The following is a 26,971-nucleotide window of genomic DNA, read 5'->3' as shown; positions in this document are numbered from 1 at the left end:
TCTGCTCTCAGGCCTCCCATGAGAGTTTGTTAAAGTTGCTGATATTACTCTCTCTCACTAAAATATCCACTCTTTGGAAGATGGAAATGTGTCTTCCTAGGCTTTTATATCTAACTACCACATATTAGTATAATAAATCAATGATTTTTGCATAGAATATTTTTCAAATATATTAAATATTTAACACTAAAGGCAACAAAAGTAGATAAATCTCTAACTCATTAATATTACCAGAGAAAATAAACAATTATTTTTCATAAAGCAGGCTTAAAACTTCATTGTACTATAATTAGTAAAAGGTGAGCAAATTATTTTTCTTGCTCTTTCTGAAGCTGAACAGTCTAGGGATTTGAAATTACCAGCCTCTTACACTTTGTTCCCCTCCTGCCAACTCCGTGCCACCTTGCCTTCAGGGAAGAGCTCTAAGCAGCAGTGGATTTTAGAATGGTGTTTAGAAGAAGCTAGAAGAATAGCTTTATTTTTAAATCTTCATAATAAATAAATTGGTAAGGGTTCAAGTAGCAGGTTCCTAAGCCAGATAAAACAATACTCAGTGGGCTGGGGAGGTAGCTCAGTGGGTAAAAGCACTTGCATTGCAAGCCTGACAACCTGAGTTTGATTCCCAGGTCCTACAGTGGAAAGAAACAGCCAATGCCTTAACATTGTCTTCCAACATCCATGTGTGCACCATGGTGTAAGTGCACCAGCACTCACATACTCATCTCAATAACATACACTAATAACAAGTAGCTCATGTTCCTTACATTATTAAATGTTAGCAAGAAGAAACATAAAAGTTACAAGAAAATAAAGACTAAGAGTCTTGTGCCTAATAGTCAACACATATCTCACCGTGTGTATATTTTTATACCTACTTTTGCAATGTTTCTAAGTGAGAAGAAAGAAGGTGAATTCTTATATACGTCACTTTCTTCCAGTGAGCATTCCGGTAAGTATTATTTGAACTGTTATCACAGCCTTCTTTCTGCAACTGTTTAAATTGGCACTAAAGGGGAGAGGGTATATTAACAACTAAGGCTAACCTCATTGGCACCAACCAATCATACATCCCCTGTGAATCACGGCATATCAACATCATCCAGTCACATATCATCTAAATAGTACTGTCACCCCAGAGCTTTGTAGTTCATATAGAAAAACAGAACTACATACTACTGAGGAAGCACACTGTTTCTCCTAAGATGTCTTATTTTCAAATCTAAAAATCTTATCAGTAAGCATTACTCTGTGTGTGTGTGTGTGTGTGTGTGTGTGTGTGTGTGTGTGTGTGTTACTAGGGATTGAACATTTGAACATATTAGGCAAGTGCTCTACCACTGAGCTACATCTCAAGTCAGTGACCTTTAAATAGACAACTAGTTATACATCCAAATTACATGAAATTAAGTGTCTGCATAGTAAAGAAAACTATCAACAGACAGATAGACTACAGTATGGGAGAAAATCTTTCCCAGCTATGGTCCAAACAAAAAAAGTTACTCATCTACAAAAGGCCTAGGAAAATGAGCTATCAGTTCACATAGCAAGCAACACAAATGTCCAATAAGTATTTTAAAAGGAGCTCAGCACAGCATCCTTAGCCATCATAAAATGCAAATTAAGCAGGGATGGTGGCCCATGCCTGTAATCCCAGCACTCAGCGAGGCAGAGGCAGGCAGATCTCTGTAAATCCAAGGCCAGCCTGGTCTACAAAATGAGTCCAGAACAGCCAATGCTACACAGAGAAACTCTGTCTTGAAAAATAAACAAACAAACAAACAAAAATGCAAATTAAAACTCTTTTGAAGCTGGGTGTGGTGGTGCACACCTATTTAGAAAAAAGGAAAAAAAAAAAAAGAAAAACACCCATCAGAATAGTTATCATAAAAAGAAGAGACAACAGCAATGCTAGTAAGAAGGTAGTGAAAGAGGATTCTCCATGCATGGTTGTTGAGGCTGTAAACTAGAATAGCATTATGGAAATAGGGTTTAAAATTAGACCTACCACATTATTCAACTATATCCAGCTCAGCTCAAACACAAAGGACTCTACATCCTATCACAGAGATAACTGCACATCCATGTTTATTGATGCATTATTCAAAACAGCAAGGAAATGGAACCAACCTAGACATACGTCAAAAGATGGATAATGGAAATGCAGGATATATACACAATGAATCTTATTCAGCTATAAAGCAAAATTAAGGCATTACATTTGTAGAAAAAAGGATGGGTCTAGAAAGTATTACATTGAGTTAATCCAGACTTAGACAAAAATTGTGTGTTCTCTCATAGCGGGCCCTACTTTATATTATTTATATGTACACATGTTATATGGGAGTGAGTATGGATATTGGCTATGAAATTAGATAAGAGATGATGAGGGGAGAACACTGAGGAAGAGAGGGGTGCAACCTGAAGGACACATGGGACACAAATGGGGAAAGAGCCTAGGAGGCAGAAAGATACAAGAAGGAAGAGGGTAGGTGTTAGGGGATGTGAAATGCCACAGATGAATCCAAAAGGTAAAAGAGACTGTGAATGGGGGAAAGTACTGACCACTAAGAAGCTGTCAAAGAACTTGGAAAACTTGTTTCAGTAAGGATTCTTATATATAGCAGACATTTCTAAGTGCTACTTTTTAAAGTCTATGCAAAAATCATAAATAAAATATTGACAAACAGAACTCTATTAATTGTTAGTGGTAAAACAGAATGGCAGAGGCATGGGGGATATGACAGTCACACATAGAATGTGGGGATACTGTTCCGGGAAATTCATTCTTCCATTTCATATGCTCCACCCTTCAGACTCTCCAAAGGGAGCTGATGAACACTGAGGCCCTTGTGATGAAAACTATACTAAAGTACAAAAGGATTGCTATTGTCTTAATTTTATCCCACTGCATCAACCAAAACCTCCAGGAAAGCACCACAATAGTTAAGTATCCCACAGTCCAGCTTTTGAATGGAAACACGAAATCATCCAGAGACCGAATGGTACCAAAAAAGGAATTGCAAATACCTCTGAAAGTTATGAAAATATCATTTCACTCCAGAGAAATGAATATTGGAGTAACGAGATCATTTTTAAAAATCAAGGATTGGAAAATAACCAATACTGTAAGAAAAAGAAATTGCTGATAAAAATTTAATGGGAAACAATTTGGGAGATCGATCTAATTTTTAATGCATATATCCTTTAACCAGCAATCCCATCTGTAGCAATTTGAACCTGCAAATAGACCTATCAAGACGAGGAAATAACACACGAACAAGGATATTCACTAAATGAAAGAGAAAAAAAAACTTATGTATTTGTAATGTCTAGGGACTACGTAAGTATATAAGAATGGGGCTGGGCCGGGCGTGGTGGCGCACGCCTTTAATCCCAGCACTCAAGAGGCAGAGGCAGGTGGATCACTGTGAGTTCGAGGCCAGCCTGGTCTACAAAGTGAGTCCAGGACAGCCAGGGCTACACAGAGAAACCCTGTCTCAAAAAAACAAAACAAACAAACAAACAAAACAAAACAAAACAAAAAAAGAATGGGGCCACTCCTCTTGCAATAGTTCCAACCATAAACAGTTTAAAACATGAGCAGGATGCTGATGTGTGTGAAGCATGGCTGACCTTGTGCAAGGACTGAAAACAGAATTTTTATGCCTGCATTAGCAAATGCATAACAATTAGTGCGAGCTGTAGGGCAATCAGGAGGGAGGCTCACTCTACGACACACACATTACACCTTCAAGACTTCACAAATGCATTGGCCTAATTCTCCTTCCTGTACACCAAACAGCCGATAGAGCCGCTAGTTTGCAATCTCGAAATCACTTGGTCCCTCACTAGAACTGATGCAACAAAGAGATCCTTCAATTTTTCCCATGAACTATAACCCACACTCTAGCTGAATGCAACAAACCATGAGTTTCTCCTACCACCAAGCGAGTGGAGCTGTCTCATTCACTGCATTCACATGATTTCTCCCCACCTGCACTGCTAAAACAGGGATCCTCATCACCACAAGGACTGGCAAGTACTCGGGAGCCTTTCCCTAACGTCCTCTCCCACAGGCTGCAGCATCGGGCACAGGCTGCCTTTCAGACTACCCACCGCCTCTGTCCCCTATTTACCCAGGCCAATGTACCTATTGCTCTATTTGAGTCTCCTGAACTCAAGGGTGTGCCCGCAGCAGTCTCCAGAGCAAGGCATCTAGGAAAATGAACACTGTCTTTCAAGTTCCAAAAACTCATGCTGCTCATTAAATAGCTGAAAATTCCATCTTGAATTCATTGATTCTGATGTACTGCTCTGGATCCTGAGTCTTTATACTGATAAACCAGAACACATTTTAAATTGTGACTGTTTCAGTCTTTCACAATGCAAACTGGTTTTTAAAAAAAGTTTCAATACCAAGTATGAACTTAAGAGAAACAATCTTTTTGCCTGTCACTTAAAGGTAATTTTCAAGAATTATTATTTTCTTAAATGAGAGACATGATCAGACTCGGGGTAAGATGTAAGGTTAGTGATGGCCAGAAGCTCTATGTCCTTAACAAGAAGTGTTTCCCACTTCCAGTGTGAGGCAATTAGTGTGCTGCGGTCATTTTAAAGACATGATCCCTCAAGACATTTGGTGTCAGTGCCATATACAGGCCTGAACAGTGGCTACGGATGTAAATTAACATGCATGGCCAAGCTCGCAGGCAGGAAGCAGAATGATTACCATGAGTGGGAAGTGATGGAAATTGGAACTGCTGTGTTACGTAGAAGATTCAGAACTTTGGTCTGAGGTGATTAAAAAAAAACAAAAACAAAAACAAAAAACCTTCTAAGGAAGCACAATGTCTACCCAATCATGTCAGTACACAGGACATATACAATACAGTATACATACAAATGGCTAAATCTTTATGTTATATACTTCATTACAACAAAATAAACATAGTGAAACATGGCTGCAATGTTTATTTTTAAGGCAGTAAAAGGTACAACTCTAAGCTCTTTTTATCTCTTATGTGAAGACTTGAATGAGAAAACATAAGAGCAGCTTGTCAGATACATCAAACCTATTATAGGTCTATGTCACACCTCCCTGAGTGTGCCTGACCTCAGCAACCCTAATTAAAGTCTATTCTGCTAATTCCTCATTAAATCTTACCCTTACTTAGACAAGTCAGTCAAGTTCAATGTGACAAGTCTCTTATTAAGTGTAACTCTTCGTGTGAAAACTGGTTATCCTCTAGGATCAACCCATGCTGACAGTCACAGCCACACTTAAACAATGACAATCCTCACAAAGGAATGGGCAGAACATCTGAATACAAAGGAAACCAACCCAATCATATTTCAAAAGACATAGGCTCTCACACTTACCCAGGATGACCCCAATCAAATTATACTATACAATTAAAATAATAAATGCAATGACTAGAAGGAAAATGCAGTAAGACAAAACAGTACTTTATTATAAAGACAGTAAGATTTTCTACAAATTTCAAGTGAAATATACAGCCTAACAACTGTGTATATAAAAGGAGTTATACATATGAACTACCACTACACAGCCTTTCTGGCTCCAGAAATTAGCAGTGTTTGCTGGCATAGTAGTCAGTGACAATACTTTTAATTGTTAGAAATCAATAAAATCTCATCTTGAAGATATGTGTTATCAAGTAATCACTAGCCATCTGTGACTATAAAGCAGAAAGTCAGTCCCTCTATTACACTGTCATGTTGCAAGCACGCCAGAGCCACTTGTGGCCAAGGCTGGCATGTTAGAGAGAGAAGTAAGAAACCTTCCATCACCAGACTGTCTGTTAGTACTCCTCTAGAACTACAAGACACCTGAGGGCCTTTTTTCAACAATATATCATTTTCCTGGTTCCTTCAGCAAATGTTTGTGGGTACCTGTTTTGTGATGGGCACTGTGCTAACTGCAGACAGAGACAATGAAACAAAGCTTGCAATTTAAGAAAGAGACTACTCTGCTTTCACATATCCTCAGTTACCTCTGAAATATTGTGTTCCATCTATTCAGAAGCTAATTGAGGGGCATGTATTGCTTTGACTTGTTTACTTTTACTTAATTTAAAATAAATTTTCCACTATCAAAAAGAAAAAGAAAAAAAAGAAAGAGCCTACAAGAGACTTTAAAAGTAGAAGTGGGAAACCACACTTTTAGATTAAAAAAAAAAAAAATGACTGGGGAAGCTTTTCTAAAGAAACAATGTTTAAACAAAGATTAGACAAATAAGTCTTCAAAAAGACAAGTCACAAGCCAAGTTACAAGATGCAGGAAACTGAGAAGCATGGTCTCAGGGTGGGATGGCTAAGCATATTCTAGACACTAAATCTAGTGCATTTTGTAGCTGTCTCACTAACCTGAGCAACCAAGCACAGTATTTAAGTGACACTCCAATCTATTTCAGAAGAAGTCAGGGTACAGCCCATACATAACCCGGGGCAGCCCTCCTCCTTCCTCTAAATCTTTGTAATCTCACTTCTTGACCTGTCAACTTCTGAGTGGGCACGTACAGAAAGAGCCGTTAACTTTGCTGCTTCTTAAGGGAGGAAAGAGGCTTGAATGAGCTTCTAATTACTGTGAATTTTAACTGGCTTGTCTTAACATGCCACTAATAACATGGGCAAGGGAGATATTTTCATCATGGCAACTTCCTATTTAAGGGCATTACCATCATTTTCACCAAAGGTGAACAACTCCACAGTCTTCAACAATATCAGGCTGCTGGGAATAGCAAATCAGGGTGAAAAACCTTTCCTTCACTGTTGACTGTAATGTGGTAGGCCCCTCAGCACAACCACTATGGGAATGGGGGGAGGGGCGGTGAGGGTGAAAAACCCTCAGCCTTTAGAAAACCATGCTGATGACAAACTTTAAACTCTGCAATCCCTCAGTACCTGTCTGAGGGGGTCTCTGCAGGTATCCAAGCAGAGAAATGAACCCTTGAAGAGAAAATCCAGCTCAAACTGACCTCTTCAACCTGGATCAAACTTCAGGAGTCTAATGCTATGTGGTTTATAGTCAGCCTATTTAAAACACAGTACAACTTGTAAAAAGGTTTCCAGGAAACAATGAGTCCAATCCAAGTGCACAATAAAGTTTAAGGTGTAAACTCTTACTAAGTACATGTGACCATGAGGGTGGTTCTATAGCTTAAAGGCCTAGAATCTAGTGTGGTCTCTGACTGATAGCATAGAGGTTTGCAGGCCACAAAGTACCTGTGACATTTCTCCTAAGTATGGGTAATGGTCTAGAGTGGAAGAGTCTAGGATAATCATTCTGGAGAATTTAAGTGAGGTCTGCCTCTACAGCAAAAAGTCAGTGAGGTCCCACCTCCACTGATAGCAAACAAGCCACTGGTCATTAACAAAATCCACTCTCAGCTTTCTGAATCAAATGCAGGTATTCGATTTCTATCTTCTCCATTGAGGAGATGCCCCTGTGTGATTAACATGCCTGAGTCTCTTAGTTCTTCTCTGTGAGTACAAGGACCTCTGTGCCTCCAACACCTGTCTACCCTAGGAGCCTTGAATACCTTTAACAGTGTTACATGCTTACTTGGTATCTTGAGTGTGACTGCAAAGATACCTGTGGTTAAGGTTAGCATTTGAATCAACAGATTGAGGAAAGCCTACCATGCTTCCCAAGGTGGTGGTCCTCATCCAATTAACTGGGGATCTGAACAAAAGGAATCATGTTCTCATTTATATCTTCCCCTCCCTCCCTCCATCCCCCCTCTTTCTCTCCTTCCCTCCTCCTTGACACCTCAAATTCCTCCTCTCTCCTCCCTCTTTCTCCATCTGTCTTCAAGATGGCATAGCAATCTTCTCCTGACTCTGGAACAGAACTTAAGCTACAGTTCTTCAGGCAGACATGACAGATACTCACACCACTGCCTCTCCTGGTTCTTGGGTCTTTGAATTCAAATTAGAGCTTAAAAGATTAGTTCTTTAAGAGCTAAAGATCTGATTATTTAGTTAAAAGCACTTGCTGCTGCAGCACTCATGTCAGGTAGCTCACAACCACTCTAGCTCCAGGAGATCTGATACTCTCTTCTGGCCTACATGGCTACATACATACATACATACATACATACATACATACATACATACATACATACACACACACACACACACACACACACACACACACACAGAGAGGGGGAGAGAGAGAGAAGGAGGGAGGGAGGGAGGGAGACTCTTCAAAAAAAACAAAACAAAACAAAACATTCAGTTCTGCTGTGTCTCCAGCTTCCCAACTGCAGATCTTGAGAACTTTCAACCTCTAAACTAAGTGAGTTTATTATTTTAGGTAGATAAGAGATAGGTTTTAATTTATATGAAAAAAATAAAAATACACACCCAGTAACTACCAGTTCCATTTACATGAACCTCGAGGTTCTATCCACTCTGTCTCTGCCTTGTTAGCTGACGTTTCTGGCAGCAGGTTGTCGGGTCCCTGGTGGCGTGCACTAGGAGTACACCATCCTCAGCCCAAGCCACCTTTGAAAGATCCCACAAGCACCTTCAGGAGGCACCTCTATACCCTGAACAGAGTAGGAAGGAGAGATCCAGGGGACAGCTCCAGCCTTGTCCTCAGTATGCGCAAGTTTTCCTGAGCATGACAGAAGACACCACCCTCCTCTCTGCTCCAAGGGAGTTAAGCTACCCAGGATTTCCTCCCTTCTTGCTCCACTTCTTTTAGGGGGAGGAAAACAGGATCTCTGCTAGAAAATGTTAAATGATGAAATGTGATCACATCTCTTATCAAATTTGGCAAATAAGCTTGCACCACAGTATTATGAGGTTGGGTAGTAAACACAGTACACACAGATGGACATTATTTCCAGATAGTCTTGTCCCTGTGCTGCACAGTTTACAGAGATGAAAACATGTAGGCGGAAAGAAACCCTGGTCCTCCCCAGCTGGTGGAGTGTCAAGACATCTAGTCTCCCTTGATATCCCAAACTCCCAACAGCCCCCACTTGCATGATGACACAGCCAGGTTGAGGCAGGTACATCCCTGTTGAAACAGTGGTGCACACCAGTCTATGATTCATTGCAAAGACACAATCAATGTAAACTGAAGCTGGGGTGCTGGTGCTCTTGACTCATAAGTCAGTTACATCCCATAAACCCATGCACCCATTCATTCACTGTCAGGTTGATGTGCTGTAGAATTACCTAGGAGACACACAGCTGACCCTATCTGGAAGGGTGATCCACCATGAATGTGAGTACCATTCCATGGGCTGGGATCCAGAACTAAGTAAAAGGAGGAAAGAAGCAAGCAGGCTGAGGACTAGCGTTCATCTGCTTCCAGACTACAAATGCAATACGACCAGCTGACTCTCACGCAAGCTACCATGACTTCCCTGAAAAGATGAACCATAACCCCTCAACCTATATACCAAAAGAAACCTTTCTTTGACCTTTTTTTTAGGGAAAGATGGTCAGGTATTCTGTCATAGCAATGAGAAACATAACTAATAGTCCATGACAGGTTTAAATTAGCAAAACCTGAAAACACATTTAAACCACCTAAGGAAAAGTAGCTCAGCAACATAGAGCACTGTATCATACATGGTTCTCTGCTAACCACAGGGCTGAATGGGAGGAATAGCTCAAAGCCAGTGCACAGCATCCAAGAGAAGGTCTTCCCACACATCCCTGGCCCTGCAGAGATTCAAATTCAAAATTCTAAGTACATGTTTCTATGGAATCAACTCAACATGAATGTATATTGCTTATGTGCCACAGTATATTCCACAAAATCAAAACACAGCCATCCTAAGTCATAGACTGCCTATACTTTAAAAGAGATAATTCACTAGCAAATGCTTTTCATCAGTTCTCAGGGCCTCATGCATGCCAGGCAAGCATTCAACGCTATGCTACATCCTAGTCCTTTTGCACTTTTCTATTTTTGGAACAAGGCCTATGCTGCTCCTGCTAATGAATAACTTGTTACTAGGCTCACGCAAGCCGACAACTGACAATCTCCTGTGCCTACTTCTAAAGTGCCAAAGATTGTACACATGTGCATCTAGACCAAGCTCATTTTGAGATCTTTACTGTGTACTGAAAAGAGGCACATCTAACATTTAATTGAAGAAACACTGAAAAGTACAAAAGAGGATCTGTCTTCAAAGACTGACCAAGGCTAGTACCACCAGGTCCCTAGCCTAGGCACAGGCAATGGCTGCAATTTCATCAGAGGCATGGATCCTGGCGAGAACTAAGACTGTCCATGCACAGCTTTTCCTAAACAGCAGACTAAGTGTGAAGCTATTTTAAAATATCCCTGTCAACGCACAAGCTCCAATGACTTTGATAGATTGTGGGGCATGGGTTTCCTGACAGTAATTTTATGAATGCCCAATGACTGTAATGTGCAGCCAGGATCAACCGCTGCTTTCAATTGTCAATTTACAAATTTCCAAGAGTGTAAAGGCCTAAGATGCCTCAAACTGCTTCTCAAATTCTCCACAGTTGTTTGATTCAGCTTTGGAATTCATGAAATACCTGGTACCCTATGCATAAAAGGTTCTGCTGTATGTTCCAAAAGCTGTGTCTGCAGCTCAGACTGCAGCTAGAGCGTCACTGTAATTCAGGAGGCCATGCCCAGCCTTAGGTTTTGCAAGCACCTAGATTTATGCACAGTGTAATTTTGAATGTAAATACTATATCATATGAAATTTTGTTACAAGCTAAATTTTGAGATGAATCAAAACATCATTTAATAAAAATCACTATATTTTGCAAAGAAGTTGTCTTAGTGTTCTATTGCTGTAAAGAGACACCACGACCAGGGCAACTCTTACAATAGAAATCACTTAACTGGGGGCTGGCTTAGTCAGAGGGTGAATCCATCATCATCCTCATGGCAGGAAGCACGGTGGCACACAAACAAGTACAGTGCTGGAGCAGTAGCTGAGAGCTACATCCTGATCCATAGGTAGAGAGGGGGAGGGAGAGACACACAAGACAGACAGGCAGGCAGGCAGGCAGAGACAATGGGCCCACCTTGAGCTTTTGAAACTTCCGATGGCACACTTCCTCCAACAAAGCCACACCTCTTAATCCTTCTATTCCTTCCAAACAGTTCCAACAGCCCACGGAGGTCACTCTTATTCAAAGCACCACAGAAGTGAAAAGCCAGAAGTACTGGCCATTTTCAGGAAGCTCCTAACTTCCTGTCACATCATCTGTATAATGTCTGGCTAAAGAGCACTTGGCCAGCAAGCTAGAACATAAATCCCGGCCGTTGAACCTCCAACATCCGATTTGGCAGTATAGATTTGCTGTTTTGCTGTTCAGGGACTGAAAAAGAAAAATGAGGTGCACATATTATGACAAGACTGCTAAACTGAGTAGCAAGAAGTCATGGTGCAAAGCCCACTCTGACACGTCTCAAGATTAAAGACAAGATCAATCCTAAAAACTGCTGAGTAAGAGAGGGAAAGTTCAAGTAAAGGGCACACTCTGCCTTAGGAGTAGCTTCCCTCTCCAATCAAAAGGGCTCACAAAGTGAAGTTCTCAACACACCCAGCCAAGGCCTCTGAGCACTGTACACTTCAGCGCTGGCATGCATGCAATGCGTTTACATCACCCTCCTGAGTTCAGGGGTTCAATACCACAGGGCTGATAGGAAATGACGGGGTAATGAAAGCATGCAGATGTCTTCGGCGGTATCAGGCAGCTGCTGGAGCTGGCTGGCATAATGTCCCTGGATCTTATTTTGAAAGATAGGAATCTCACTACCACGGATGGCCTGAACCTATCCTCCCTTCTCCATATTTCTGACCCAGGGGCAAGAGCCCTGGTATTGAGAAGTTGCATTTTGGATACCTAATGAAAGACCAAGGTAGAAAACCAGTGAACAAATAAAACCAGAAATGGTCCATCTGTAGGTTAATATAGCTAGGACCTGAAAAATGACAAAGCCAAGACAACTCGAACCTTTCTCCCTCACAGAAACATGAAAGGGGTACACTTGTGAGGGAAAGAAAGGTTTAAACACAGACACACTGAAGTTCAAATCCCAGTTTCACCATCAACTAGCTATGTAGCACTGGATCATTTAGAAATACTTTCAGCTCCAGTTTTCACATATATAACATAGAACTTAATATATTTTATCAGGGCTTTAGCAGGATGTAAGTAATAAGGCTCAAAGCTAAGAAAGCGGGTACTCAAAACTGAGAGTGGTGTCCAGCACAGACAAGTTGCTGGCGGTGGAGGAAAGCAAGCTTGAGCCCACTGCTCCATGCACAAGAAGTAATCAGTACACTGTTTCTCAAAGTACCATGCTGTAAACAAGCTTCCCATCGATGGTTTTGATGGCAAACTATGGAAACACTTTGCTTTTGTGTTCCACACCACGGCCAGCCATGCCAAACTGTGAAGCAGACATAAGAGATGAATCTGAGCATCGAAGAGAACAGCCTGAGGGGGCTGGAGAGATGGCTCAGAGGTGAAGAGCAATGGCTACTCTTCCAAAGGTCCAGAGTTCAATTCCCAAAACCACATGGTGGCTCACAACCATCTATAGTGAGATCTGGTTCCTTCTTCTGGCATGCAGGTGCACATGCAGGCAGAACGCTGTAAACATAATAAATAATAAATCTTAAACAAAAAAACAAAACAGAAAAGCTTGAGAAGCTCAGCCATTCTACCTCCAGGAAAAATGGAATATTTTGCCAAGAAAGAATCCAAACCTAGAACAAACAGATGACTGTAACTTCAGAGTAAAGTGACCTTGGGCTCAAGGTCCAGATGAACTCTCAGGAAAGCATGCTCCCCTGCAGACTTCAACTTATTAGACAGCACAGTGCTACTCTCTCCAGAGTTCCCACTAGCAACTGAACATGGGGTGTGGGTAAACAGTATAGCATAGGTGGATGCTGAGTAAATCTGAATGTATTTCCACTGCCCTGTCTGTCTTTGAGTATCTAATCTACTCTTTGTGAGTCAATACTGTCAAATTCACAAAACTTTAAACAACCAATCAAAAAACACTGGAAAGCCATCTTTCAAAGGGGAGTTTCCCTCTTGAATATTTACAATTAATTTCTTCTTGCAAAACTAGACAGAGTATAGTAAGCTACTAATGGAGATACGGGTGGTTTAGTTTTTACTAAATGCGACCTTCAACTCGTATATAACATTCCTTGTGTGTAAACTGCAAACCTTCTGGGGGAAGTGAAAAGAAAGCCTAAGAGTACCACAGGCTCGCCTCCTGCTGGGTCACGCAGGAGGCACCGTGACTCCTCCACAGCCTTAGGGCTGCTGTCAGCTGAACAGTACTCAGAGACCACTCAGTGGAGGTGCAGACAGAGTACTGAGCAGCAAAGGAGACATGTTAAATGAGACGGAGATTAATGTAGAAAATCTTTGTCAAAGACTCTGCAAGTGAGCACCAGTTAGCAGATAACTGTCACTGGCTAACAGAAGAAAAGTTCATTTTCCAACAGATGTATACAGCTGTTTAAGCCAACATGTTAACAGAAGCTTTTATACGAATGTTGTTTTAGTTCAAATAGAAGAGAAATGGGTTTATAAAAAGGCAACATGAACATCAATGACTTCTTCAACACAAATACTATCTTATACAAAAAAGGATCCCTTTAAGGAAGTTTGAAGGAGCCCCTGCTTCCCTCTTCAAGTGGAAGAATGGAAAATGTATCTGCCCCCTTAACTCTGTTAAGGAGATACTTCACTCGATGGCCTAGGACAGGAGCTGATGTGTGTTCCATGCAGTGAGATGGACCATGAATGTGCACCCAGATGGTACAGAAAGCAGAAACAAGCTGGCAGCATGTACACATGACTTCTTTGGAGAAGTCTCTGTGGCTGTGAGCAGTGGGCACTGTCTGGCTCATAAGCCACAGAGAGTATGTCAGAGTGCCAGGCCTGAGCAACAGTCTTCCCAGGAAAGTGCACAAGTGCAAGAAAGGACACCAAGGACATGTCTTCTGTGAAAGGACAGTAGATGAGCCAGGAATAAAGAAAGAGGACACAGCAAACCAAAGAGGAATCTATTCATTCAAGGAAAACAGAAATGAAAGGACCAAATCCAGTTCCGTTTGTTTTTTGAAAAGCCCAGGAAAATGCCAGTTAAATGCCCTGGAAGGCTAATCTACCCAGCTAACACATAATCAAGCCTGCTCTCTGGAGCATGGAATAAAACAGGGTAGGTAATAACTGGAACTGAGATCTGCATTAGTCTAAGGATGGTGGTGAAGCTATTAAAAAAATAGCGATCATGTGATGGTTAATCTTGATTGTCAACTTGATGAGAGATTTAGAACCACTACGAAAACAAATCACTGGGCATGCCTATGATATGCTATCTAGGTTAGGGTAATTGAAAGGCCTTGGATAAGACCTTTAAAGTCTCTGGCCAGAGCGGATGCAGCCACTCTCTGGAGAATTAAAGACAAGATATGCCAATGTAGACACCAATTCATAGTTCTTGAAATTCTTCTTTCTCTCTCTCTCTCTCTCTCTCTCTCTCTCTCTCTCTCTCTCTCTCTCTCTCTCTCTCCAAATAAATAAATTATGGCTTTGCCTTATGAGAGTGGAGACCTGATTTCAGAAGGCCTTCGGACACAAAGCTTTGCAGATTAGCAGTGTAACTGTTAAAAATAATTCCAGGATCTAGCCGGGCATGGTGGTGCACGCCTTCAATCCCAGCAGAGGTAGACGGATCTCTGTGAGTTGGAGGCCAGCATGGTCTCAAGGACAGCCAAGGCTACACAGAGAAACCCTGTCTTGAAAAACCAAAAAATAATGAATGAAAGCAAGGACAAGAAGAATGCCAGGATCAAACTGTATGACTCTACCTGTGCCTCTAAGACCATGTGCTGAGGTACATGTCATTGTTCCAACATGAAAGGCACCCACTTTCATTGATTGCAAGTGCTTTTGAGTTAGGAAATGAATAACATCATCACTCAAATGTTTAGTGAATTACCTAAAACAAAGTCTGCACAGCTGTGAAATACAAACAAATTCTAACCCAGTTGTCTTCCTTAGTATGACTTTTACAGTGTTTATCACAGAAACATACAACACTCCCCAGATATGGTAAAACTAATACCAATCTAAGATTATAGCACGCTGAAATAAAGGATGTATTAAAAAGTACCTCCAGTGCGAGTCAGCAACAGTGTCAACAACTCATGAGACTGCACTTGCAAAGGCAAGCGTGATCGCAGATGCAGGTCTAAGGTGCCCAGCAGCCATCTACCGAAGGCTCGTCTCCATGCTTCTAGCACAATCAGTGAACACAGAGCTGCAATTTTATTTGCCGCAGACTCTTCCATCTAAATTACTAAACTGTGCTAATATGCCAGCTTGAAGATAACACAAATTTAAGAATAAAGCATCAGAATAAAAAGTAATTAAAATATGCAGTATTCTTCTAAAAGAATTAACATGATGCCCGTCCCATCAGTGTACTCAGAAACAATAAGATCCACACCTGACCAACGAGGAGCAGTGAACAAACTCTATGACATGGAGAAACATCGCATGTTGCCCAAAATTATTACAAAGACAAGAAATGCAGAATCTAAAGACTTGAAGCCTCTTTTCTTTCATTCACTGAATGCTTCCTGAGTATCTACAAGACGTTCTGATGCAGTGAACAAAACAGACATGGGCCTCTCCTCATGGAATTCACATACTGATGTGAGAACTCAAATAAGAATGGAAAGGTTCAAAACAAAGTTGCTTGTGTGCAGCCTCAACAAAAAACAAAATTAATAAAGCTGTTAAGTTTTTAAGGACAGGACCTGGGCCCATTTGCCTGGTAGCAAGAGCTATCTATCACAGGACACTGTCAGAACCACAACCTTATACAACACTGGCCTGCAAGGCTTTACATCCAGTAACTGTCTGCTCAGCCTTGGCGTGGCATCAACAATATTATTGATTCTCAAATACCTCTGTAATTAATCTTGTGGCAATATATTATTTTAAATCATCTAAATCATCTAAAATTCTGTGTATCTCTTCAAGTCACCTCTGTTCCTCTCAAAGTCATCTGCCTACCCATCCCCTTTAATATGCTCCTTGCACCCAAGGCACAAATATTCGGCACTGCAAAGCTTCTTGCTTATTAACAATAAATACCACTATTCTAAACAAGTCTCTGTGACACCAATAACTGATCATTATGCAGCCATGTAATTTTAAATTAGACAGTTAAGGGAAAGAATGGGGTGTTAGAGGACGTACTGAAACCATGAGGGTGTGATTTGTATTACAACCAGGGAACAGTTCACTCAAGACATGACATTTAATCTAAGTGATGCTGAACCAAGTGAGACTGTGGGAGATGAATGATTATTCTAGAGAGAGGCTTTTTGTGTACAAACATCTTAAGTGGAAAGGAGCTGAAGAAGAGGTGTGGCAAAGAGAGCTGGTACCCTGTAGCACTCCAGTTCTTCAATGGAGATCCTCCCTCAGGGCTGCAAGTCTTCTGCTAAGATGGCTTCCTCTTAGAGCTGTGTGGTTCCTTCCACTGGGATTCTGTCCCACCTCAGAGCTGCTGTGTTGTTCCTGGGCTCTTGATTCCCAGGATACCTTTTCATCTGAGCAGGAGGGTCTATAATTTTAAAGAACAGCCACTTTTGATGCCGTTTCCATGACCTACAGCTATCTGACACCCGATCTCTGGAAAGAGAGTGTGTTCACTAAGTCTCCTTATCAGGAATTCACTGATCATCTTGTGAAAACCCATGCCAGAGTGTCTGTTCAGAGGACCCAGGCTCCAGCTGTGGTTACCACATAAGGGTTTTTACAAGAAAAATAAAGTGATTAATTCTGTTTAAAAAAAAAAAAAAAGAACTAATGTCAATTGGTACTAAGTGCCAGATACCAATGTGTCCATACATACTCTGGCCAGTGTCTCTGCCAGGTGGCTGTTATGGCCTTCCGTCTTTGGCAGATGTAGAACCTGAAGTTAAGAGAAAGGAAGCTGCTGATTCTCTCAGCTGGACTCCTGTTGGATAACATTCACTGGATCTTTCAGCAACTGCCAGCATTTCTGCACATCTTTGTTTGTTATGACAGGAGTGGTCAAAGAGCAGAGAATATGTGGACATATTGTTTGGATTGCATTAAGGTACTGTGAAATCAATAATATTACCATGGCCTTTTGGATGATCGAAAAAAGAGAGACCAATGGATGAGCCATGTTTGCTGCTGCTGAGACTGGAGTGGAGAGCTCACAAAAGTATTGTCTATGGTCTCTTTTAACCGAGTAAGGTCTTCCATGGCTGCATCTCAATTCTGCATTAAGATTTCAGAGGCTAGTTTTCCCCAGACTGAACTTTAAACATTTTTGTTTGTTGCTGGAACCAAAGTTCTAAAGGGGTAAAGGTAGTCTGCCACTCCTGAGTAAATTCCACACTCATATTGGAATTTTGCCTGTCTGTAGAGGGTAGCTAAGTACTCTTGTCTAAACCCATGCTTCTCTGCCAGGTAGTCAAATAGAATCTGACCATCCCAGGTCGACTGTACCTGCCTTTTAGTTTCTGGATCTTCAAACATCTTCACAATTGGTTCTGTTTATGCCTGGAGCTGTTTCAGCTGGGCAACAATGATGGTTTCTTTTTTCTATCAAAGCACGGGTATGTCATCAGAATAAGGGTTTTTGTAGACATCCATAGAAAAGTCTACCATATTGGTATCAATAAAAACATACGATTCTCCTTGCAAAAAAAAAAAAAAAAAGAAAAAAGAAAAAGAAAAAGTAGAAAGGAGCCTAGTCTATGTGTAGTAAATAGCGGATTTCTGTAAAACAACAAATACATGAAAATGCCCTAAAACTTCCAAAGTAGCAGAGGCAACCTCAAAATATGTAGCAGCAAACTCTAAATCAAAACTTGGCAAAGCTGAAGCAAGAACACTCAGTTTTAGTTTGAGCACTGTTACGGTTTGATCCCCAGCTAGTGGCGATGTTTAGGGCCCTGGGGAATCTTTAAGAGGTGAAGGCAAGCTGGAGGAAGTGGGTGACTTGAGAGGGTGTGGATGAATTACTATGATTTTTCAGAACCCAGGCAATGGTCCGTTAAACTCTGTCAAATTCATAGCCAACTAACAGTGTGTCAGAATCGCCTGATGATTTTCACAGGGGAGCCAAGTAATTGTTTAGACCGATGAGTCCATTCAACCATTGATCACATACTATGTGCAATGCTAATGCAAAGTGGTGGGGGAGAGGTGGGAATCAGAGACAGTACCTATTCTTAAATCTTCAGCTAAAAAGCCAAGGTCAAGACCAATGGAATAACTACATAAAGAAGCATGCAGCTCTGGCGAGACTATGCTAGGGAATTTTGTTGCTCTTTAAAATAAACAACACTGCCTCCTTGGCTTCACTACCTGCATTTCAATGTGTGTGGCCTGCACCAACATACTCACCTCCCTACTTTCACACCTCCCCACTGAGAGCAGCTGTATCCACCTTATCTCTAAGAGTTAGGCAGGAGACACAAACTGAATAATCATAACCCTGTTTCTGACAGCATGTTTGCCTCAGAGATGGATGAACATGCAGGTGGATGAGGACGATGGATGAAAGAATGGACCGATTACCACTCCTTCTCAAAAACCTCTGGTCCTCTTCTCAGGCTCTAGAAACAAGCACCCAAGAAATGTTCATGATAAGAAACAAGATAGGTTGAAACCTGAGGCCTGAGCAGATACTAGAAAGACTTGTTAGGAAAAAGAGCAAAACCAGATCTTTGGCAATGACCCTCAAGCCAGCGAACGCTAAGGCTCCATCTGCGTTCTGAAACCTCTTGACATAGGAGTCAACAAAACCACTGCAAAGTTATGAATCTGCTTGACTCAGCTGACTATGGCAACTCCCGTCACTCTCAGTTGAAAAGCACTTCATGATTCTGAGGCACATCAAAGAGGAAGATCTGCTTCAATTAAAGAAGGCACGTTCTCATAGTGCTCTGAACTGAGATGAGAAGGAAAAGCATTCAAGGGAGCTGGCCCAGCCCTAGCAGAGCTACAGGGCCGAGAGGAGAGAAGTTCAAAACAACTAGGAAATCACATATATTGTAATAATGGACAGAGCAGGCTGGAGAGCTGGGCAGGGACAACAGGGTCTTGTAGGCTATCTTAGAGTTCAGACTACAGCCTGAGGTGCTGCTGTGTTTCAGAGGGAGACAGGATCAATGATGGTCTATTGTGTAGTGAAAATAAACCATATATATATATTACACTGAGGACTGTCCCTGGAACAAACATTTTATTTCCAAACAGCTCTCAAGGGCACACGACAAGATAATGAGGAAGCATGACAACTGAGCATTTGAGAACTCCTTTCAGCTAGGTTCATAGCAGAAGGGCATCAAATGTCAGCTTGGATAGGCCTAGCAGCCCCAGGCAGGCTTCTAAATGGCCAATCAAAACTGTTTACTTGGGGGTTTTAAAATGTTGGGATAGGCCGGGCGGTGGTGGTGCACGCCTTTAATCCCAGCACTTGGAAGGCAGAGGCAGGTGGATTGCTGTGAGTTAGAAAGCCAGCCTGGTCTACAAAGAGAGTCCAGGACACACAGAAAGACCCTGTCTCGAAAAACCAATAAGTAAATAAATAAAATAATAATATATAAATATATAAATAATATATATAATAATAAAATAAAATAAAATGTTGGAACAGCCCACCTGGTGGTGAAGGCCTGTAATCTCAGACAATCTGGAGGCTGAGAAAAGATGATCCTATACCCAAGGTCTCTTCCTGCGTTATAGAGTAATTTCCAGGCCAGCCTGGGCAACTTAACAGACACCTGGTCTCAAAATAAAAAAATAAAATGCCAAAAAAGCTGGATTGAACTCAATTTACGCACTTTAAAGAGTGCTACCCAAGGCCCTGAGTCAGAACACACACACACACACACACACACACACACACACACACACACACACACACACACACACAACTTCAGAAGCCTGTAGGAAGTCTGTCTGGCATTTTCTTGATTAACTACTGGTGTGAAGAGCCTAACTGACTCTAAGAGTGATGCCACCCCTTGGCAGGTTGTCCAGGAATGTATAAAAAAGAAAGTTGTAAGCAGCTAGTAAGCAGCACTCCTGCATCAGTTCCTGCCTTTAGATTCCTGTCTTAAGGTTCTGTCCTGCCTTTCTGGATGATGGTCTACAAACTGTCAACTGAAATAGACCCTTGCTCCCCCTGCAGCTGTTGGCCCTAGTTATTATCACAGCAATGGAAATTTCACTCACATAGGATGGCAAGAGGCTCTTCAAATACAGCTCTGCAAAGCAAAGCCACCTTCACACTCAGCTCTCAGGGCACCCAGAAGCCCATGCAAACGGGATGTGTAAAGAACTTGATGCTGTGGGTGCTCAGGGGAAGGCACTTGTTTTAAATGCCTGGGAGATTAGACACAGATAGTTCTAACTGCCGTAGTTTGGATCTGTAATGTCCCCCAGAGGCCAATGTGCTAAAAGGCTTGGTCCTCAGTAGACAATATTGGGAGGTGACTGAACCACAAAGAGTAGGTTAGTGGGAGGTTTTAGGTCATTAGGATGCTTCTAAAGGGGACCATGGCATACCAAGTCCTGTCCATCCTCTCTGGTTTTTATATTCCACCTTGTGCTCACTCACTGTACTAATTTTATGTCACCTTGACACAAGCTAGAGTCACCAAGAGGAGGGCGTCTCAACTGAGAAAATGCCTCCACAAGATCCTCCTTCAGGCAATCCTCGAGGGCATTTACTTAATTAGTGATTGATGTGGAAGGACCCAGCCCATTGTGGATGGTGCCATTCCTGGGCTGGCGGTCTTGGGTTCAGTGAGAGAGCCATGTGGAGCAAGCCAGTGACCAGCACTCGTCCACAGCCTCTGCTTCAGCTCCTGCCTCCAGGTTGCTGCCCTGTTTGACTTCCTGCCCTGGTTTCCTTTAATGATGAGCAGTGATGTGGAAGCATAAGCCAAAAATAAGCCCTTTCCTCCCCAAGTTGCCTTGGTCATGTGTTTCATCATAGCAACAGTAACCATAAGACACTCACACTATGATACGCCTCCATAGACTTAAAGCAAAGTCATGAAGCAAAACAAACCTTTCCTCTTTTTCATTAGATTGTTTCATGTATACTGTTTCAGTGACAGACAGCTGACACAGGGATGTGTCTCAGAAACTTCAGGAACAGAGTGTGCTACATGCTAAGCTTTCTCCAAGAGCACTACTTCTTAACTTACTTTCCTCCAAGAATTATTACAAAGATCATTTTCCCAATAAAGTTATGCTCATTAACTAAGGCTAACTCTGTACTACTGTCTGCCAGTATTACAGTAATCTACTTCACAAAAAGCAGGCAGGTTCGTCTTCTTAAACGTTATTAGTTAATTTAAGCTAACAAGTGCACACACATTAACAAGTTTACCAAGCTAAATTACTTCCATTGTACTCAGCAAATAAATGTTTGGTTAATACATTATGAAATATTAAATCACATTCACTGTGATGGCAAAGACATCAGGAACTCAATGTATGAACTCTCCGGTTAATCAGAGTCTCCAGTATAATTTCAAAGACATATTATCCTACTGAGAAATCAGTTATTAATATCACAGATCCACAGGCTAAAGGTGTAACTCAGTGGTAGAGCACATACTTGCCTTGACTACCCAGGCGCCAGGGTTTGATCCACAGTAGTAGAACTAATAGAGAGAACTAAGTTTCAGGCACACTAAGACCTGAACGTTGTATTTCACCAATGACTGACAAATATCAACAAAGTCAGCTCTGTAAATCTCAAGTGTTCTCTGAAAACAACCAACTGACAGGCACAAATAGGAAGTGCTGGGATTAAAGCATGTACCTACCCACTATACCTGAACCTACCCTTTTCTTTACCTGAAACTTGCTCTATACCAGGCTGACCTTGACTTCAGAGATCTCCTTGCCTCTGTCTCTCTGGAGTCTAGCCAGATCACACAGACTTAGATGGTCTTCAGATGTGATCTCCTGCAAAGCAGCCACATTCTGAATTACAGTTCTTCTACAAACACAGTTTCCCCAAACAGGCAAAGGCCCTCCTGCCTCTATCTCCTGTGTGCTGAATTACGGGTATGCACCACCGCACCTAGCTCAACTAGGACCTGAGCGAAGAAGACATCATAGAGGGCAAGTGGAAAATGAGTGTGAAAGTGGGAAGTTTTCAGTTGTAGCTCTTGTTTAAGACATGAAAGCAGGCTTGACACAATTGATGTAGACATCTTTCTGTGATTTAGAATAGTTGAAAGTGAGAGTAGGGTTCCTCTGTCAGACTATAGAAGGGGTTAGCCCCATACCAGCTTTACTTTAGTGGTGTTTATTCTTTTTACACTAAGTTGTTTTCTTCCCCCTGTCTACTAGAGGCATGGGGATCTCTGAGTTCTAGTCAGTTCTGTTCGGTCAGTTCCGTTGAGTCAGTGAGTTGAGAGGCAGCGCAGAGGAACTGAGTTCATGGCAGTTCAGTTCCTGGAATTCAGAGGCAGTTTTACTGGGAGAGTTTTACAGACAGGTTGACGAGAGAACAAACTAGACACAGGTTTAGAAAGAATGAGCCAGAGAATGAAAAGGAGCAAAATAGAACATATTGCTAGAGTTAGTTTGAGGCCAAGCAGAGCAATTCAATCAGAAGCTAAAAGAAGCCAGTTTGAATTATCAGCTTGGAGAGGAGTTTGAGCCAGAACAGCTGAGTTGAAAACCAGCCAATCAGAGTTTAGAAAGAGCTAGAAAGGGTGAGCTTATTCAGCTGAAAACATTGTAGGCCTAGATTGATCAGAAGCTACAAGTTTCAAGAACTAGGCCTAGGTTAGCAGACAGAGGCAGTAAGCCTCCAAGACAATTACTTCAGGACAGTAAAAGATACTTTTACAGATGTTCAGTATAGTGCGATCCAAACCAGCAAGACTACATAGTAAGACTTTGGGCCAGGGGTGGGGGGTTGGGGGGGGGGGGGGGGGGCGCAGGGAAGCCGGGGAGAGCACAGCAGAACCAAACAAACAACTGAAGAAAATATATCGCAAAGATCTAGTTATGATTGCAGGTTAAAAAATATGCTTGCAACTGGCTCGGGAAAGGGGCTGACTTGAAGTTACCATTCAGAAATGAATTTTATTAGGACAAGGAAAGGACACCATGACCAGGCCTTAACAGGAGAGCACTAAAAAGGGACAGCCATCATACCACAGACCTTAAAGGAAAAAAAGGCTTCCCTTCAGAACCTGCTGAGGTACTTCATCAAGCTTAAAGTAAAAGAAAAATAGTCATCATAGACGGGATGATGGGGAGGCCCAGAGAAACACCTTCAGAGAAATCATGCACAAAGAGAAACTCTGTGGCTTCTGCCATTCCAGAAGGGTGTCTTGTCAAGGGCAGCCTAAGTGACAAGGAATATGGAGAAGACAGGTATTAGGAAGGACCAGAAATTAGGGGCTGTGAAGGCACAAAACAACATGGATCCTTAACTCTCGGTCTCAGAGAAAGAGCTGGGGGTTGGGTCACCTAACTCCTTCAAGCTGTAAGGCTGAGTGCTTATAGTGAGCAGCATCGTAAAGGGGCAGGTCCATGGTCTAACAAAACGAAATACAGTAATTCCATGTAAGGTGACTCTACAGGATGAGATTTTTCTTGATACATCAATGTTGGGTTTAATTGTAAAGACAGCAAATGGCTTTCCATGGCTTATAGTAAGAGAAAATTCTCAAAAAGCAAAAAATATTTACTGACAGGAATTACGGTATTCATAACTACTAAAGAAAATACTTGTATTTTGAGGACTAGTGACAGTAGATAGGTACTAATTTGTTAATAATTATTATCTAAAAAAAATTTTGTTCTAGAGTAGAATGACAGAACACATCAGTAAGGTCCAGTCTCAGCTTCTGTACAATCTCTGTAGAACTGTTGCTTTTAAAAGAAAAAAAGAAAATCACTGGTCTGAAGAGTGAGTTCCAGACAGCCAGAACTACACAGAGAAATCCTGTCAAAGGAGGAGGAGGAGGAGGAAGAGGAGGAGAAGAAGGAGGAGGAGGAAGAAGAAGAAGAAGAAAAGAGACAGAAAGAAAGAGAGGAAAGGAAGGGAGAAGGGAAGGGGAAGGGAGGGAAGGGGAGAGGAGAGGAGAGGAGAAGTTAGAAGTGCAGCCAACCTTTGCTACTTTGTGGGTTCTTCTTTCTTCCTCCTTTCTCCACCCTTTCATCCCCCTAAAACTAGATGCTAGAGAAAAAATGAGAGAGAAAAGTTAAGAGATCCCTGAATAAAGTCAGGGGTCAGAAAGGAGGTGACATTATCTTTAGACTACCTCCTGCTGACTAGGGACATTGAGTTCCTTGGAGCAAGTTTGATCAGTCAGAATATCTAATTCCTTCTTGTTTCTTCTTTGCACACAAGTACTTAACAAACCATCACCAACAGCAACCAACAATGAGCAACAACAACCAATAACCTACCAACATCCCAGCCATCCTCTCAGGGGCCCTAGCATTTATATACCCTCTGAAAAAAGCTCAGAATTCCAAATATCACACAGTCTCAGGAACTATCTGCAACAGTAAAAATCACACACCTGCCAGAGTAAGAGGCAAATCATAGCCAGCTGCTGTGAAGCATTCCCACATCCCCACACCTGAGATTAAAACAAAACATAACCTTATAATACTTCTGTGTTTTTAAAGAAACCACAATTCTCACTACAGAAAAAGAGAGGGGGCTGAAAAAGATGAAAGACAGGACAGTGGGGGCGGAGACATGGACTAGCATTAATTAATGTGATTACAACAATTAATTTAAACAAAGAAAAACAAAATGGCATGAGAATCAGGCAACAAATCCAAAACCAAACATTGTAAGTCCTTGAATTCTAACAACTGTGTGATCTGAAAGCATTTACAGAAAATGGAAACAGCACTGAAAATGTCACTGGCGGCAACATAATCAACCAGTCAATAGCTTGCAACTTGGTTAATTGAACTGATCATAGGACCTCTGGAATAATGTTTAATTACTATGATTAAAACCTACAACCGATTAGTCTATTATGTCCATTGGTGGTATCCAGTCCAAATGCATAGCCTCTGACGAATTTCACTTAACACTAAGAAGCTATCAGTTTCCTAATCTCAACCACTCCCTGAAGTAACAGGTCTACTACCCAAACTATTTACCTTTGCATATTCTGTAACCTGCATTCGATCACAACAAAAATAAGACATTTATATACATTATTGTACACATTAGTAACTAATTCCTTTGTAATTAGGCATAAACTGCATGCAGTAAGTATCCTAATTTTACTTTCCAGATGAGAGTAAAATACACTAAAAGTGTACCCCACTCTTTTTTTTTTTTTTTTTTTGACAAATAAGAACAATTTAAACATCTTTCATTCTTATTTTGGTAATATTGCCTATCTGCAATTTGCAATGTGTAGTTTTTCCTGGTGCCCAATATTCTATATCAATAGCCATCAATAGTTTATTAACCTCAAGAGAGCAGAGCTCTACTTGCTCCTAACAAGGTGAAAATCTACCTTATAGTCATCGGCCATTTAAGAAATTAAAAAAATAAACTCAAAACATTAATGGGCCTCATTAAACCTGAGTCAATGACCTGAGAAACAGCAAGGGAACAATAATGAGGCAAGTTCTGTTATTGTTTCTTAAAGAATTAAATTAAAAATTTTTAAACCTATTTATATTAAGGCAAAAAAGACAAGGGGCTTAAGAGTATTTTTATAAAAGCACGGTGTCATCAATATCTTAGAATACCACTCCATCATGACTAGTGGGTGTATTTGGATTCAAGGACAACAGGTTGCAAACACACTGAAGAAAATATGTCGGGCATTAATGTTCCTGAAAAACGGAAGTTGCTTCCATAGAGAATACGTCGGTTCAAAACTAGATACACCAAAACAGATGACAGCACATGGTAATTTTAGTCTAATCGTTAAAATTACTCTTTGCTGTGTTTGGAGGCGAGGAATATGAAGGGAATGGGTCACTGCATCGTCTTTAATATAAAACAAGAATCCGAGACTAACAGTGGTGCTTCCCAGCACAGTAACTAGAATTAGCTGCGTCTTCTAACAGTCCTAACATCAAGGACCAGAACAAGAAACGTAACTACTTCAGGAAGATGGTCCGTAAAAGCTGAATTCTGTGAAAAGAAACCTCTTTCTGCCTGGGGTCTGAAGTGATGCATCGGAAATCCCTAACGTCCCAAGGATTCCCTAATGGATACTGACAGGTTTTATGCACTTCAAAGCTGTGCTTTTTTTAAGAAGTAAAAAAGAACTACATGGTGTCTCATGCCCGTAATGCCAACATTCAGAATCCGGCGGCCATGAACTCAAGGGCAGTCTAGACTAAAAGATGAGATCTTGACTCAAAAGAAAAAGAAAAAGAAAAAAAGATAAGAAAAAATGAACAGTAAAAAACCTAGACCCTCAATGAAGATCCCGGAAATGGGAGGAAGTCAGAGCCAAATGCAAAGTGCGGAACAAGCAGCGACTTGACACCTCCTCACTTCAGTTAGGCCAGCACTCACCCAGCGTTCGCCGGGGAAACCGAGACGCGGGCGTTTCGAAGTTCGCAGCGCGGCTACACGCTCGCTCTGCAGCCACTGAGCTTAACCTCCCAGTACTCGGACACCGTGAGCGCTGGGCGCCGCCATCTTGACGGGAAGAGGCCCGGGCCCGAGGTCCCTGAGCCGCTCGCCCAGAGAAAAGCCGGTGCTCCAGGAAGTCGCCAACTAGTCAACTCTTCACCTCTGGGGCTTCTCCCCAGAACCAAAACGACATGTATAAACTCAGACTGCCAACCGGGTCCTGCCAAAACAAAGTCGTCCTCGCAGTTACACACAGCGGGGCAGGCAGCGCCGAAGACAGCCGCGCAGGTCAGGGGC

The 26,971-nt window shown here is 41.7% G+C and overlaps 1 protein-coding gene and 1 pseudogene across 5 annotated transcripts in view; both read right to left on the bottom strand.

Moving 5' to 3' along the window:
• Fars2 (phenylalanyl-tRNA synthetase 2, mitochondrial) overlaps positions 1–26,782 on the bottom strand; it is a 406,536-nt gene extending 379,754 nt beyond the window's left edge. For 3 of the 5 annotated variants that reach the window (XM_051170062.1, XM_051170076.1, XM_051170069.1), the window contains exon 1: positions 26,615–26,778. The gene's annotated coding sequence lies outside the window, so the exon portion shown is untranslated. Of the gene's footprint in view, positions 1–26,614 lie in introns of all 5 variants that reach the window. The other 2 variants (XM_051170083.1, XM_051170082.1) reach the window with 2 other exon arrangements.
• Positions 17,027–26,740, bottom strand: LOC127186963 (eukaryotic translation initiation factor 3 subunit E-like; annotated as a pseudogene).
• Positions 26,783–26,971: the final 189 nt, after the last annotated feature.

The sequence above is a fragment of the Acomys russatus genome, chromosome 3 (assembly GCF_903995435.1).
Source record: "Acomys russatus chromosome 3, mAcoRus1.1, whole genome shotgun sequence".
In the NCBI taxonomy this organism is placed as follows: Eukaryota; Metazoa; Chordata; class Mammalia; order Rodentia; family Muridae; genus Acomys; species Acomys russatus.
This window is presented reverse-complemented; position numbering and strand designations above follow the sequence as displayed.